This window comes from Crocuta crocuta, unplaced genomic scaffold, assembly GCF_008692635.1.
Source record: "Crocuta crocuta isolate KB4526 unplaced genomic scaffold, BGI_CrCroc_1.0 scaffold143, whole genome shotgun sequence".
Taxonomy (NCBI): domain Eukaryota; kingdom Metazoa; phylum Chordata; class Mammalia; order Carnivora; family Hyaenidae; genus Crocuta; species Crocuta crocuta.
In genome coordinates this window covers 7,582,045-7,597,269 of record NW_027529175.1, presented here as the reverse complement: position 1 = coordinate 7,597,269, position 15,225 = coordinate 7,582,045, and positions in this window count along the sequence as shown.

The window sequence follows — 15,225 nt, the reverse complement described above, 5'->3', positions numbered from 1 at the left end:
AGTGACAAGGTGGCCTCCGGCTCCCGCCCGCACCCCCACCCCCGCCCCCACCTGCTGCTTCCAGGCAGGGAGGCCTCAGCCCAGGCTGCGTCCGGTTTCTCCTGGCCGCCCCTCCACGGCAGACGGATGAGCTGGGGATCCCGGCGCCCGCATCCCAGAGCAGCCACCTGGACTGCAGGGGACTCCTGGCCAGGGGGCTCGGCGTCCACGTACGGTGTCCCCATACGGAGCGCGGGGGTCACGGCCATCACCCGGTCCGTCTGGGACCCCACCCCCGGACACTCCCAGTCTGTTACTGGTCCTCACACTCTGTTACCCGGTGTCACTGTTAGCAGTGGCCTCCTTGATGACCTGACGGGCTGGCAGGTGAGGCCGCCTGGGCCACGGGGCCTCCCAGACAGCCGTCTGCCCTCTGCCGCAGGTGGCTGTGACCCAGGCCTTCTCCCCGAGGTACTGAGGACGTCCGCGGCCGGGCTGCCCTACGCACCTCAGGGTGCTCAGCACCACCCTGGGCTCCCCCAGGCTGTGAAGACCACGCGTGTCTCTGGATGATGCCAGGTTCCCCAGAGGCCCAGAACCTGCCCTTGACTGAGCCTCGGCTGAGTCACCAATCCTGTGGGCCCTGCTATTTAAATCCACGTTCCCGATTCAATGTGAAGCGGATTCGTTTGTCTCTCAGACCATCTCTGGACATGGATTCATTGCCACCAGCACGGAAGGGCCGGGGCCCCGGGGAGCTGCTCGGGAGCCCCAGCATTCAGCCAGGCCCGCGCAGCCGCCCCCACTCCCCGCACGGCGGCACCCACGCGACAGGAAGCGTTTGCCTACCGCGCAGGTGTCCCTGGCCGGGCCCGGGCACGCCGGCTGCAGCGGGGTGCCGTCTGCTCGGGAAGAGGCACCCTGGGAGGAACCGGTCTTTCCGGGGCTTGGGCTCCAGGAGAACAGAGGTGGCTGCGGGGACGGCTGCTTGTCCCTCGGGGCGTCACAGAGGGGAGAGCTCACGTCCCGGGGCCCAGCCTCCACGCCAGGCGGCCCAGGGGTATTTGCTCCCACTTCCCCTGCCCGGCTCCCACAGAGGACCCGGGGGCGGTGCGTGGGGACGGGCACCTGGGACAGGCCTGTCCCCTCCGTCAGGAGGACCGTGTGGAGGCTTCCCCGGGCGGCGGCAGGACGGGGCCGGACGCGCAGGGGGAAGGGAAGGGCCGCCTTCTGGAGGCCAAGGGTTCGGAGACCAGGGACTGGAGGGATTGCAAACGGAGGGGCTCCCAGGACCCCCCTGCGGAGTGGCCTCCCCTCGTCCCTGGGCGGGCACATACGCGGAACGTGGTAACCTGCACTGACACAAGTCGCCTCCTCCTGGCTGACCCTGACCGCGCAGACCCCTCCAGAACCTTCAGGCCAGACCGAGCAGGCAGCACCACGTCCTGCCCCCGTGTTGACCCCGACCTGTGGCTGATGCACCCTCCTCCCTGAGCCCCTGGCCCCTGGCCCTGCCGGGGCAGCGGGGGTACCACGGCGAGGACCGCTGGGCCAGCAGCCTTGCGCCCTGTGCCCCGGGGCTGCGGCCTCAGACACCGGCTACCTGCAGGCCCCCCCGGGCCGAGGGAGGCAGGGGGCGACTTGGGAAGGAGACTGTCCGCGAGTCAGCTGTCCTGACGCCCGAGGGGAGCACCACCAGGGGCAGCACGGAGGCCCAGCTCTGGGGCCGCGCAAGCTCGGGACGCCCGGGAAGGTTCAGGAAGACCGACCTCTCGCCAGCACACCTGGGGTGTCTGGTGGGCTTTCTTCAGACGGCGCGGGTGCTGTTCATGCCAAGCTGCTGATTGGAAACCACATTTCCCAGCCTCGGCCTGCACCTTCTGGGCCACAGGAAGCAACGGGATCGGAGGGCTCGCTACCTGGGAGGGGGGCCAGTGTGGTCTACACTGAGGGCGCCCCGCCACAAGCCTCAGGACGGTGATGGGATCCACATGGAGCGGGCCCATCTCTGACAAAGCAGCAAAGGCTATTCCACGGAGGAGGGAAGATCACTGTCCAGCGGAAGATGCCGGAATAATTAGGAGTCCGAGATGCAAAAAATGAGCCTAGACTCAGACCTTACAGTGTCCACAAAAAATTAACTCACAGTGGGGATCTGAATTAAAAAACAAAAAACAACGATCTAAAACTTCTAGATGAAAATGTAGGAGAGAGTCTATGTGACCTTCAGTTCGGTAATGAGCTGTTAGATAAACCACCAAAAACACGATCTGTGAGAGAAAGAAAAAGATAAATTGGGCTTTACCAACATTAAGTACTTCTGTTCTCAGAAGATACCGTTAAGAGCATGAAAGAGCAGCAGAGACAGGGAGAAGATGCTTGCAGACCACACACATCCAACAAAGGCTTGTGTCCAGAATGTGCACAAACCCAGGAAACTCAACCAGAAGAGAATAAAGGACCCAATTAAGAAACGGGCACAAGATCTGAACAGACACCTCCCCCCGTCAAATGGCAAAATAAGCACATGAAAATATATTCAACATTATGTGTCACCAGAACATTCCACACTGACACAAGGGGCTTGATCAGCACACGTGCATCAGAACAGCCAACACCCGAAGACTTGAAAATCTCCACCTGCCGGAGCGGATGCACGGAGAGCATGAACAAGTCTTGCCGCAGGAGGGCAGGCGACGTGGTGCGGCTGCCGCGGAAGACGCCTGCGCCGCGTTTCTTGTGAAGAATCACCCTCCCACCACCTCACCCCGCCCTCCCGCCCCGGCGAGCCGCTCCTGGGCGCCGGCCCTCGCTGATGCTCACGCTTCCGTCCTCACAGTAAACTGCCTGCACCTTTCTGCTCACACTTGCCCAAACCTGGATGCAAGCCTGAGGTCGCTCTGCAGACGGGTGGACACACCAGTGTGGCCCGTCCAGGCCACGCGACAGTCTTCCACCCCGCGGAGAAACGAGCCGCCGGGCCATGGAAAGACACGGGAGAACCTTAAATGCACATCACTCGGCCGAAGCAGCCAATCGGAAAAGGCTACATCCTCTGTGAGTCCAACTCTATGATGTTCTGGGAAAACAAAACGGGAGAGAAGATAAAAAACTTAGCGGCTCTGCCAGTCTGCGAGGAAGGGAGGGAGGGGGAGGGAGAGGCGGACGTTTCAGTCCAGGAAAACCTCCCTGGGTGACACTGACGGGGACACACAGCATCACGCACCTGCCGGAAGCTGCTTCACGGCTCGCAGAGCGGCCCGAACACACACACGCTCAGAGGGTTCCGGCCGGGGTCCCAGGGAAGAGGCCACGTGCTGCCGGGAGCGCCTAACCACGTCAGAGGTGAGCGAGCTGAGTGCGGCCGGCGGGGCCCCGGCGCCCCGAGCGCGGTGCGCGGACGCTGTGACACAGGCAGCGGGAGCCCCACAGGAGCACTGTCTCTACCTGTTGAAGCGGTTTCCCGGGGGGCTGCAGACGCACGGTTCTGACCCTGCTCTGGTCTGCAGGCGAACAGTTAAGCAAGCGGAGGCGGCGGGCGGGCGGCCCGGCAGGGCGGGGGCTGGAAGGGTCCGTTAGTCAGTGCGAACTCCTGTTTGGCCTCATGCAGGCACAGCCCGTCTGGGACGGAGGTGTGTAAGTGCACGGGCGCCCGCACACGCGGATCGCCGCGTTCCGGAAGCAATAGCACCCCGTTTGCAAGAAGGACGCGTCACACCCGAGTTTGGCCTCTAACACCACCGTCCGTGAGGATCCGGAACCCTTGGGAGAAACGGCTTATTTTAGGATCGGGCAGGAAATGCAGCATCCGTGGGGACCGGAAGGGAGGAAGGGCTCAGGCACGGAACATCCCTGGGGAGGGGCCGTATGTCAAAGGCACACAGCAGGTCCCTGTGGCCAAGCTGAAACATCTGAGCAACCAGATAAGCAAAGTAGTAGAAAATCTCATTCAAAACACATAAATGCTCTAAGTTTGTCCCGATAAACACAACGAGCGAATCAGCTACCAAACGGGCGGAAGATTACTAATCTCCCAGGCTGAAGAATCCCCACTGATCTCTGGAGACTTCCGCCCTCGGGGAGGCGGGGCCTAACTCCCCACTCTCGGCCGTGGGCTGCACTCTACACGGTGACTTCCTTCCAGAGGGAGCAGCACAGGAGACAAATGACAACCGTTACTGAGGCCGAGCCTGACAGAGTAGCTGGGCCACGTGACGGGGGGCACTGTCCCCGCGGTGGGTCGTGTCCATGCCACGTGCCCTGACCCGACATGATGAGCAGGCACGTGATCTCTGTGGTCTGCCTCCCGCAGACCCACGGCCCCAGCCTCCTCACGTGAGAAACCCATTCTACAGACCACGTGCCCGCTGGCCTCGGCACTGCCAAGGTCATCACAAACAAGGGAAGTCCCAGCCGGGAGAAGCCCAAGGAACCGTGAGGACTGGATGTGTTGTGGTGGTCTCGACCGGATCCCGGACAGAACACGGACAGTAGGCGAAAACCGTGGACATCTGACTATTATAAGGACTTTAGTTAATGACGAGGAATTTCCAAAAAACATGCTGAACCCGGGGAGGCTGCGGCCAGCTGTGGCTTGGCAGTAGCGGCCTCGTACCCTTCCCCGCCCCCCCCAGGACCTGGCTCACCCCACGCCGGCTCCCGGGGGCCGGTCTGGCTTTGCGTCGGGCGGTCACGGACGTTCCGTCCGGACAGGAGATGAGTGACTGAAAGCCACGCTATGAACAGAGCAGGGTGAGCTCTGCAGGGCCTGGAAGGAGCAGCCCCCACCACCCAGAAGTGCCCCTGAGGTGCCCCGTGCACACCTGTCCCCGGGACTCCAGGGAGGCGACCCTGCAATTCAGCCCAGAGGACTTCCCCATCGTCCAGCTTCGAGACGTCACCCTGACCCATGCACCTGCCAGGCCTCGGCAGGACCAGACGCCTGCCGTCAAGTGCCGGGCCCTCTGTCACAGCGCGACTCCAGGCCTGCCCTCCACAGACACCCTAGGGAGCCAATCCTCCCTGCTTTCACCCTGGGGTCCAGCCCGCCCTCTGCCCACTCCTGATACGGGGTCCCACACCCCCGAGAAGCCCCTCACCACGTGTGTGGCCCCCGTAGCCCTACCCCAAGCAAAGTAGACATGATCTCTTGTGAGCTGCTCCGTTTGCGTTCCCGGGTCAGCCCGCCCTGGGCCGTTTGCTCACTGCTGCCGGCACAGACCAGACACCCCCACGGCATGGATGGCTGGAGGGACAGAGAGGTGGGTGGGTGTGTGGGCGGAGGAAGGGACGGATGGGGGGGTGGACGGAGAGAGGGGTGCAGGCAGGGAGGGGTGGATGGGTGGACGGAGCAGGGAGGGGGGCAGCTGACCATGAAGTGCTCTGAAGGGAGGGGCCTCTCAGCAGTCGCTTCTGCGTGTCCGGGGCCACAGGGCTGGGCGGTGCAGACGCCCCATGAATAGACTTTGCGTGGAGATGCTCCTGGTGAAACGGAGGCCCCCCTGCGGGTGCTGCCAGGACCCTGAGGGCACCCACGGGAAGGAGCTGGGACGCCTCCCAGAACATGCAGCGCTGGGCCTCGTGAGCTGTAGCTGGAGATCAAATTAAAAATCCTCCTTAGGGGAAAAGAAAGGAAGACGGGTGGGGGGGGACACGGCTCTGCTCCATGGGGGGGGGGGACCTGGCTCCGCTCCATGGGGGGGGGGGACCTGGCTCCGCTCCATGGGGGGGGGGGACCTGGCTCCGCTCCATGGGGGGGGACAGAGCTCTGCTCCGTCGGGGGGGGACACGGCTCCACTCCGTCGGGGGGGAACATGGCTCCACTCCACGGGGGGGGGCCGGCTCCTCCCTGAAGAGGCAGCTGCAGCAGAGCAGCTGGATGAGAACTGCCTCCCAGACGTACGAACATGGGAAAGTCCAGCCCTGAATTTGGCCGCTTCAGGATAATGAAGAGAAAGTATGTGAACCCACTTTCACCTCCGAGTGGGGAACAGAAAGGCCGTGGGGAGGTGGGCACCCAGGAGCAGGGGGGGCAGGAGTGCATCCTGAGGGTCGCGGACCCGCCCAGAGGCGCCAGATCGTGGGCAGAGCCAGAGGGCTGGACCTGCTCCTGGACAGGCCACCACNCGCTCCTGCCGCTCACACAAGGCCCACAGCAGGCAGGGCCCATGGCCCTCAGGGCGGCCCCGAGGGGTCTGCCCTCAGCAGCGGCCACGATGCCGTCCCAGCAGCGGGCACAGAGCAGCGCCCACGGGTGTTTGGTCAACGACTGAGTGAACCTGTTATGATCCCCTCTGGAGCCGTGGATTCGCACGGCCTGGGAGCGGGGTTCACGGTGGGAGTCATCTATCAGAAGCTCCAAAGAGCCAGAGGGGCGGCCACTCCCGGGGACAGTAGGGTCCAGGACCCCTGGAGGCAGGAGCGGGGGTGGCTCTTCAGGGAGGCGGCGGGTTGAGGTGGGGCGTGCAGGGGGGTCTAGGAGGCAGGTCTGGGCAGGTCAGTCAGAACCTTCCAGAACCCAGGCCCCAGACTCAGGCCCTGAGTCCAGCTCTCAGAGAAGCCTGAGCCATCTGTCCCAGGAGAAAAACGCTCACAGGACAGCGAGGGCCCTGGGAATAGGGACCCCAGAGGGATGGGCAGAGGGTGGCCCTTTCTCGTTCCAGTCCCACGGCCTGGCTGCCTGAACTCAGGGTCAATTTGCTTTTCCTTCTGCTGCTCCTATTGGGTTTGACGGTTGGCATTTCCGTAAGAGGCCCGCGGCTCCTGGCCCCAGGACAACCGAGGTCGGGGAGCGGCACTCAAGGCCCGGGGCTTGGGGTTGCCAGAGTAGGGAAGCGGGTTTGAGACTGTGGGGGCGGGACGGGCTCTTCCCAGTGCTGTGCAGTCAGGCGGGTGCCGAGGCCCTGCACCCCCTTCCCCCCCGGGGCGGCCACGGAGATGCTCGCCCCCGCGCCCTGCTCCGTGTCCTAGGGTAGGGTCTGCCCGGACCCACCAAAGTCCTCACCGACTGGGGTCCTCAGAGCCCGGAGTCCGGCCCCCCCCATACCCCTGGGGGCACCCTGCCAGCAAGGGCGGATGGAGCCCCCAACAGCTCGTTGAGCACAAAAAAGGGAGAAATCTGTGGCTAGATTTCGAAGGGGACAAAGACAAGACATTCCTGGCTCTTTTCTAAGAATAAGGACACGGAGGCTGGTGGTGAATCACCATCCTGGGAAGTCGCAGAGCTCATGTGTGTATCCTTTCCGGCAACCGCTCTCTCGGTCCGAATGACTACGAAGGGCAACAAAGCAGCGGACTCAGGTAGCCCTAACTCGCCGTCCGCACGGCCAGGAGGCGGGGACTGGAGGGACACGGAGACCCTTGGACGGAAGGGGGATAAGGCACCCACCCTGGCCACCCACGGTTCTGGATCTGCCCCAGGAGCCCACCGCGCCCTCCGGGACACCCACCCCGTCCAGGAGAGGCCCAGGGACCCCATTCCTCACCCTGCCACGGGGCCAGGCAGCCTGATGACAAACGGTGACCGTTAGGCCCCGCCAATCAGTGACCCAGCACCAAGCAAAGCGTCCAGGGTATCTTTATAGGTGTGTAAATTCTGACCTTGTTCCTATAAAGTATTTATGAAGCCTCTTGTTTCAAAACCGCACGGCTGGCCTTTCCTGGTCCGACGTGCCGACGAGCCGTGCAGGAGCAAATACGGAAGCACCTGGGCACGGGGCCGGGCACGGGGGCGCCTTCACGCACGGGGCGTCTGCCCGCCAAGGTGCACTCCAGGCCCCGGCAAGGGGGTGCCTGACGCTGCGGTGCCCCATCCTGAGGGGCCAGGGGCTCCCCGCCCCCACGCGGAAACAGCCGCCTGCGTCAGGAATCCCAGGGCTTCCCGCCATCACGCCCCGTTTCCATGCGGCCCTGAACTCACGCACACAGGCCGGAGTTGGGGCCACAGCCTGGATCGGCACTGCCCAGCTGCCTCCGTGTCCCTACCTGACACCAGGCGTCAGGGCTCTCGGGACGACTGGCTGAGGGCACCACCGACCAGGTGCTCAGGACGGGCCCCCGCCCCGCACGCCAGAGAGGTGTGAGCTCCATCGGCAGCGCCAAGGGCACCCCCACCTGGTGTCACCTCGGGGGGAGGGGCACGGGGGCGTCTCCAGCAGCACAGCACGTGAGCCACCTGCACACGTCCCTGTGGAAGTCTCAGCAGCAGAGGGGCACCTTCGGGACGTGCAGCCGCCCCCCAGGGAGCCCGTGAGCGCTGACCTGAGTCCCGCGGAGCCCGGCGAGCAGGGAGGCTCGGGCGCTGTTTCCGGCTGCGCTCCTCCCACCGCCGCACTAACCTCCCGCTCAGGACCCACACGGCGATGGCATCTGCACAGTCCCTTTCGCCAGGTAACAGGGGCACAGGCCGGAGGGTTAGGACACGGGCGTCCGGCCGGGTCTACGTGCATCGGGACCCCAAATGGGCACGGGAATGAAGGCTCGCGGCACAGCTGCCCCTGCCTCGGGGCCAGCGAGCCCCCTGGGATGCAGGCAGTGCAAACATCCCAGCCCAGACTGAGCGTCGCTGGAGGCCCTGTGGGGGTCCCTGGAGGCGGTGGGGTCCCCGTGGGGCCCCGGGGACCGCTCAGGGCTGCTGCTGACCTGCCCGGAGCCCTGCGTCTGCTGGGCTCCCGGGATTCCTGGGGGTCGGGCGGCCCCCGGCCCGGGCTGGTTTCCTGCAGTCCCTGACCAGCGTGGGAAGGGCGGGGAGAAGGCCTGGGCAAGACGGAGGCCAGCAGGCGTGCCTCGGGGATGCCGCTCCCGACTTCCACGCCCAGGCGCCCTTCGCGGCCCTGCACCTGCACTGTGTGCCCTGAGCGGCGTGTTTGGGGGTCTCCCCCAAGCCCCTCGCCTGCAGGAGACTCCCGGAGTGGCGCCAGAAGCCAGGAGAACACGCAGGGACCCTGTGCACAACACTGGTTCGGGACTCAACCAGAGAATGTCAGCATTTTAGAAAACCAGGACTATCGGTACTGGTGGAAAATTAGAACAAATGAAATCTGACCCCCCCTTTTCAATGCTGGCAGACCTCTCCTCTAAGCTCTGCCTGGTTGCTCCCAGTGACGGGAGGCTCACTGCCTGTCAGACCCCACTGAGCCTCTGTCCACAGTGACCCCGGGCCGGGTGCCTTCGGAGGCTCCATACCCACCTCAGGGCCCCAACGGACACACAGCTGATGGAAAACAGAAGCATCTGCGCTGTTTCCAGCCACACCCTTCACACTGGGGAGGGACTGGAAAGGTCCCCTCCGCGTCCACTGCACAGCGTACGCTCTGCTTGGGGACAGGTCTTAGGACGGGCCCTCCCCTGTCACCACAGTGGAAGAGCGTCATCCGATTACGTGGGCTGGCAGGCAGGTGGAGCATGCAGGGCCAGACTCCGTTTCCCTCCCCGCCGCAGCTCCGTCCACTGGGCAAATTCCCGCCCATCCACCCGCACCGAGGAGGGGCCGGCACACGGGGAAGAGGGCCCCGGGGCGAGGGGGCCGTGCCGGGGACACCGTGCACGGGGACATGTATCTGAGGAAGGAGCCTGATGGCCGTGTCGGTGCATGAACGGCTGTACCCGTAAGTGCGTGTCCTCGCACGCCTGCGGGCTGTGGTGGTGACGGTGGACGTCACCCTCTCGGCACTTCTTAGCGGCCTCAAGCTTGTGGCGGCCACAGCTGCTCCAGCCCCGCCTCGGGCCCCCCACGCTGCCAGACCTCACTGAGTCGTAACCGCATTTTACGGGGGGAAAGCTCCACGTTAACACAACCAATGAGAGGTATTGTGCTGCTGGTGAAATGGAATGTGGGGCCCCTGAGGCTGGAGCACACTCACGCACACTCGTGGCCCCGCAGGAGACGCGTGGCCAGCTGCTGTGGAATTCAGCCACTCGTGTCAAACACTACAGAGCAAGACTGGAAAACGGCGAGCTCCCCTCCTCGGGGCATCTGGGCAACACCTGCCGTGCTTCCATCAGTCCCGAACTTTCTAGAATCTGGTCGTTTGGAGGAGCTCAAGGGTTAAAAGCTGAAAGGAGAGCAGATTGCTCAGCAGGCGAGGCTGGTCCCCGTGGGCTCTGCGGCCGGGAGTGGCCGGGTGACGGCTGTGCCCCAGGCGTGGCTCCGGCAGACCACGCTGAAGCCACCTTACAGATGCGTCGGGATGCCTCAGTCTCCCCACACTGACCCACGTGACCCGGAGCCCTGCACTCCACGTGCGTGCACACCCAGAGGCTCGAGGGGACCTCTGGACGACTGCCGCCTGCTTCTCCCTCCAGAGCCTGGGGCGGGCGCTGTTTGCTAAGGGGAAGGCGGCGTGCACCGGGCCGCGGGGTCTCGGAGGGCTACCAAAGCCAGCTCTCCAACTGGTGTGATGTCCACGAACACAGAAGCCCCGGGGCCCTGCTCTCCCACCCAGGGCGGCGGGACGGGCGCTGAGTGGGGCAGCCACGCCCTTGCCGGGTCTGGCGGCTGCAGATGTCCCCCAGCACCCCACAGGAGGCCCCCGCATGACTCTCAAAGCATGAATTTAAACTGGACCCTGGCTAGGTCCTCGTGGGACAGTCCCACATGGGACAGTTGTGACAAGTGAACCAGGTAGCCGGTGGCACTACAGACCACGGCTCATTGTCCCCGGCGCTGGAGAAGCCGCCGCCAGGAGAGGCCGCCTGAAGATTCCGCCGGGCGTCCCATGCCCACTGTGCCTCAAAAGTTAAAGGTATGTACGGAGGAGGGGGACCGAGGGGGCGTGGGGTGCAGGATTTTCACCGCTGGAGTCGGGAAATCTCAGGCCAACAACGGGTGTCCACGGATGAAGCGAATGCAGCAGAGAGCGAAGAAGTCTGGGGTTCACGGGCGACGCCCATGGTTGTGGGGACGCGGCCGTCTGGGTCCTTTGGTACGTGTGAAAGTTTCCTACAGGAAGGGCGAGTGTGCGATGGTCCTGGACCCCCAGGACCCGGGGGTTGGGGGCAGATATGCAGCCCTGCAGAGGGAGGGGCCCGGCCTTCTACTCTAGGACAGCTGTCCCTGGACGCTGCGTATCGGCTGGGCGAGGGGCGCCTGGACCCCTGCCGCAGCCACACGGCGGGCCGGGGTCTCCGGGCCTGGTCCCCACCCACCTCCGCAGGCCTCACCCTTGGGCTACAACCAGCCTCCCTCTGGGCCGCAGATGCACGGACGCGGTGCCCACGTGACTGAGTGCCACCCACGGGCAGCTCAAGTGCCCTCGGCAGGGACCCGGGGACGGTGCCCGAGTCGGGGGTCGGCAAAGCTCTTCCGTAAAGGGCGAGCGTGCGACTCTGCGGCAAGGATCTGGGGCTGCCGCCCGGCGCCACGGCTGGGGCAGCAGCGACCACGTGACCACAGGGGGGCAGGCCGCCCGCATCCCCTCCCGACCCAGCACTGAGAGGCCCCTCTGGCCTGTGGCCACGTCAGGTGTGACTGTGCCGTGTGTGTAAGTGGCCTCATCCGCCTACGGGCGGATTTTGGATTTTAGGGTCTCTTTGCTCCTTGAGAGTAAAGGCGTTGCTACACACCCCCCGCAGCGCCGCGCCCCTGCCCTCGGCCCCTCCTCCAGCAGACGGTGCACCCGCATCAACGTGCAGATGTGCTGAGGGCGGACGGTCTGGCTGCGGGGAAGGAGGGAGACCCTGCCGGCCCGAGGCAGCCTCTGTGTCCGTGTCCCTGTCCCTCCGAAACGTGAGGCCAGGGGACCCCCAGGGACGCCGGCCACCATGCTGAGGCCATCGAGGCACTGGGTGCTCTGACCTCAACCCAGGCTGCTCCCTGGCCGTCAGCCCTCCTCTCCGCCCAGGTACCACTGGTCACGGCCCAGGGGCCTGGCCACTGGACAATCAGGGCACCACTGCGCAGTGTCTCAGGTCTGGGGTCACGGAAGGACGGACGGTCAACACAGACCCTCAGCGTCACTGGGAGCAGGAACGGGCTCCAATGTGGTGCCTCCCGTGGTCCCCAGGACCCGTGGGCTCTGGACCCCGGAGCCTTCACCCCAGACCCCAGAGAACAAACCCCGAGTTTACAAGAATGGAGATTTTATAGAAGCTGCTGTGTCTGCCGCTCAGTCAGAGCTGAAACAGAGCAGCCGGTGAAGACTGAGCGTACGGATACCAGTAAGTAATAATCAAATAAAGCAGGCGTAAGAAACGCACCACAGGGCCGCACACGAAAGAAAGGCGGGAAAGGGGGGCCTGGGGGGAGGCGGGTCTGGGGGGCAGCCCCCAGAGAGAACAGATGTCGGCGCCGAGCAGGCAGGATGTGACAGCACAACACCATTGTCCACGTTACCACCCGAAAATGGGACACATGGGCACAAACTATCAGGACGGGTACGCGCCCTCCAGGCGGAAACCACGGACTCCGACGAGCACAGGCACTTAACCAGCAGAGACGAGCCCACGTGTACGGGCGCGAAGAGGCGCGTGTCAGTTCTTCCGGAAACGTCTGCAGACTCAGCACCATCCAGACAAAACCCAGCGAGGTAGTTCAGGGACGCCAGCAGGCTGACTGTAAGGTTCACGTGGAGACGCGAAGGCGCAGAGGACCCACCNGGGGACCCCTGCTGTCTCCTGTTCTGGGGCCAGCACCCCTGCACTCTCCCTGCAGTGCTGGGGGCAGACCCCCCTCCTCCTGTGCTGGGGGCAGCTCCACCGTCCCTTTGCACACACGACAGCACTAACCTGTTGACGCTCAGGTTCATCCTGTGCCTGAGAGCGCTTCCTCCGCGGTGCCTAGTGATCTGTAGTTATTTCCATGCCGACAGGCGCACCAGACACTCGGGGACGTGCTCTCAGTACAGGGGAGGTGGGGAGCCGGGTCCCGGAAGAGAAAGACCACAAGGCTTCGTGTACAAGCGAGAACCACACTGCAGACAGGTCCCCTCCCGGAACCTTCCTCCCAGGGCCTGGCCCCCCTCTAGAAGGGCTCTCCACCCACCTCTGACCAGAACCAGTGACCTGACCTCAGGGTCAACCCTCAGGCTCCACCAGAGGCCCCACGATGCCCGGCTCTGCCTGCTACTAGGGGTGCAGGGGTGTGTGCGCATCCTAACCCCGCACCTGTGCGTGAGACCTTAGGTGGAAACGGGGTCTGTGCAGATGCGATCGTGGGCAGATGAGGTCACTGGGGTGGGTCCTAATCCGATGCCACCAGCAGCCATACAAGGAGAGGCAGAGAGGCGGACCCGCTAGAGGCGGCAGCCACGTGACGAGGAACACAGACACAGGGGAGGTGTAGCCACAGGCCCAGAAACAGGGGCCCCGGCCGCTGTGGCAGATCCCCCCCCCCGGGGGGGCTCAGGAGGCACCTCCACCCCAACCTGTGGCCCCGGAAACTCGGGAAGCAGGCATTTCCTGGTCCAACCTGCTCCGTCACTGCTCCTTTGCCCGGCAGCCTTGGAAAGTCACACAGCTGCCCTCACATCCTGAGCATCCTGAGCAGGAGAGGTGACACGCTTTGCTCACTGACGTCAGGAGCCCGCCGCGGCGCGGCACCGAGGACCTGTCTGAAGCTGGCCCTGAGGCGCTCCAGCGGCCTGGGATGCCGCCCAGCTGAGTGACGGGTGCCGTCCTTCTGGGGCTCGGGGTCTTCCCTAATCCTGCCCCCTCCCTTCAGGCCTCAGGCAGGGGGGCGCATGGCTGGGGCACGTGGGCTTCACGGCCGCTGAGCAGCCCCTCGGTACCCGCCCACTACTCACGCACCACCCAGACGGATGCCGGACCTGAACTGGCGGCCTCCACATGCCATGGTCTCTGGAGAGTCTCTGAGAGGTTCCAGAACGTGGACCCCAGGGCCTGAGGAGCTGACTAAGGGCTGTGATGTATATGCCCCGAGTCTGCAACGCCTGCTCACAGGTACAGTGACCACCCACTCCCGGGGCCTCCCATGCCCCCGCTGCACCCCCACTTCCTGCAGGGCAGGGATGGCTCCTCGTGGCCCAGACGGCTGCCTGAGAGTGGGGCCGGCCCTCCACCCAGCCCCCTCCCCTATGGCCAGGTGGGTAAACTAAGTCAGGGCAAATGTGAGAAAAGAGCCCCCACCTTCCCCGGGTGTGGCTGGGAGCGCCACTTAGGCTGGGGGATCTATGCCACGTGGCTGCTCAGATGGTGGCTGAGCCCTGTGGGCGTGAGCTCAGGACACGGGGGCAGCCCCCAAGCCACACCTCCCACCTGACCTTCCCAGGGAGCCAGACTCCCCCGGACATGCTGGGCGCCCGGCTGCCTTCTGGTGGCCTCTATCCCACGCTGCCCTCGACTTCTTCTAAGTGTCAAGTGCTGCTCTGTCCGCTCTCCGTCATCATGACATCTCCGTGAATGCTCCGTGGACTCGGCAGGACTGACCAAGGGCCCTTCCTCGTTCCGGGCAGCGTGGGTTTACAATTTTCCAATCACTGCATGTGAAGCATGGTCTGTGCTGTGGATCAAAGGCGAGTCATGGGGGTGTATCTTCCTGCGAGCCCCAATGCGCACGAGGCCTGGAGGAAGGTCTTCAACCATCCCTCATATTCTTGTTCCTTAGGAGCACAGGGCAGGTTCAAGTTCACTGCTCGGTGGAGCTACACCCCTCAAGGAGAAAGCTCCAGGGTCCGTCTGTATGGAAGTGACGTCATCCTGATAGCAACTAGATGTTTCTGCTTCCCGGCGCTGACCCACTCTGGTTTTCTACTCTGACTTCTTTGTGACTTGGCCAGAGCGTCCCTGGTATTAGCGGAGCCTTCCCTGGAGTGGCAGTTTCCCAAATCACAACGGCAAAGGCCAGAGTGCTTCCACAGAGTACACTCATACGCACGTGTGCACACACACGTGGAAAATTGAGTGGATGGCAGGGCCAGGGATGGGGAAGGAAGAGGCAAAGAGGAGGGGGGCTTGGAAGGATGTGCCAGGCCTGACTGGGGCACAGAAATGGGGCGTCCTGTAGCAAGAAGGGTGGAGGGGCAGAAGCGGCCTGCTAGGGTGTCGGGCTGGCACTGGGGCACTCACAGTGGGTGGCAGCAGCAGAACGGTGTTCTAGTCTTTGGGGCAGGCAGGTCCTGTGTGAATACCCACTTATCACGGCCATCAAACCACCATCACCCGCATCACCATCACCATCACCACCGTCTTCACCACGATCATCATCACCATTATTGTCGTGATCATCACTATCAACCACCATCATCTTCATCCCCATTATCATCCTGATCAGCTTCACCACCATCATCGCCA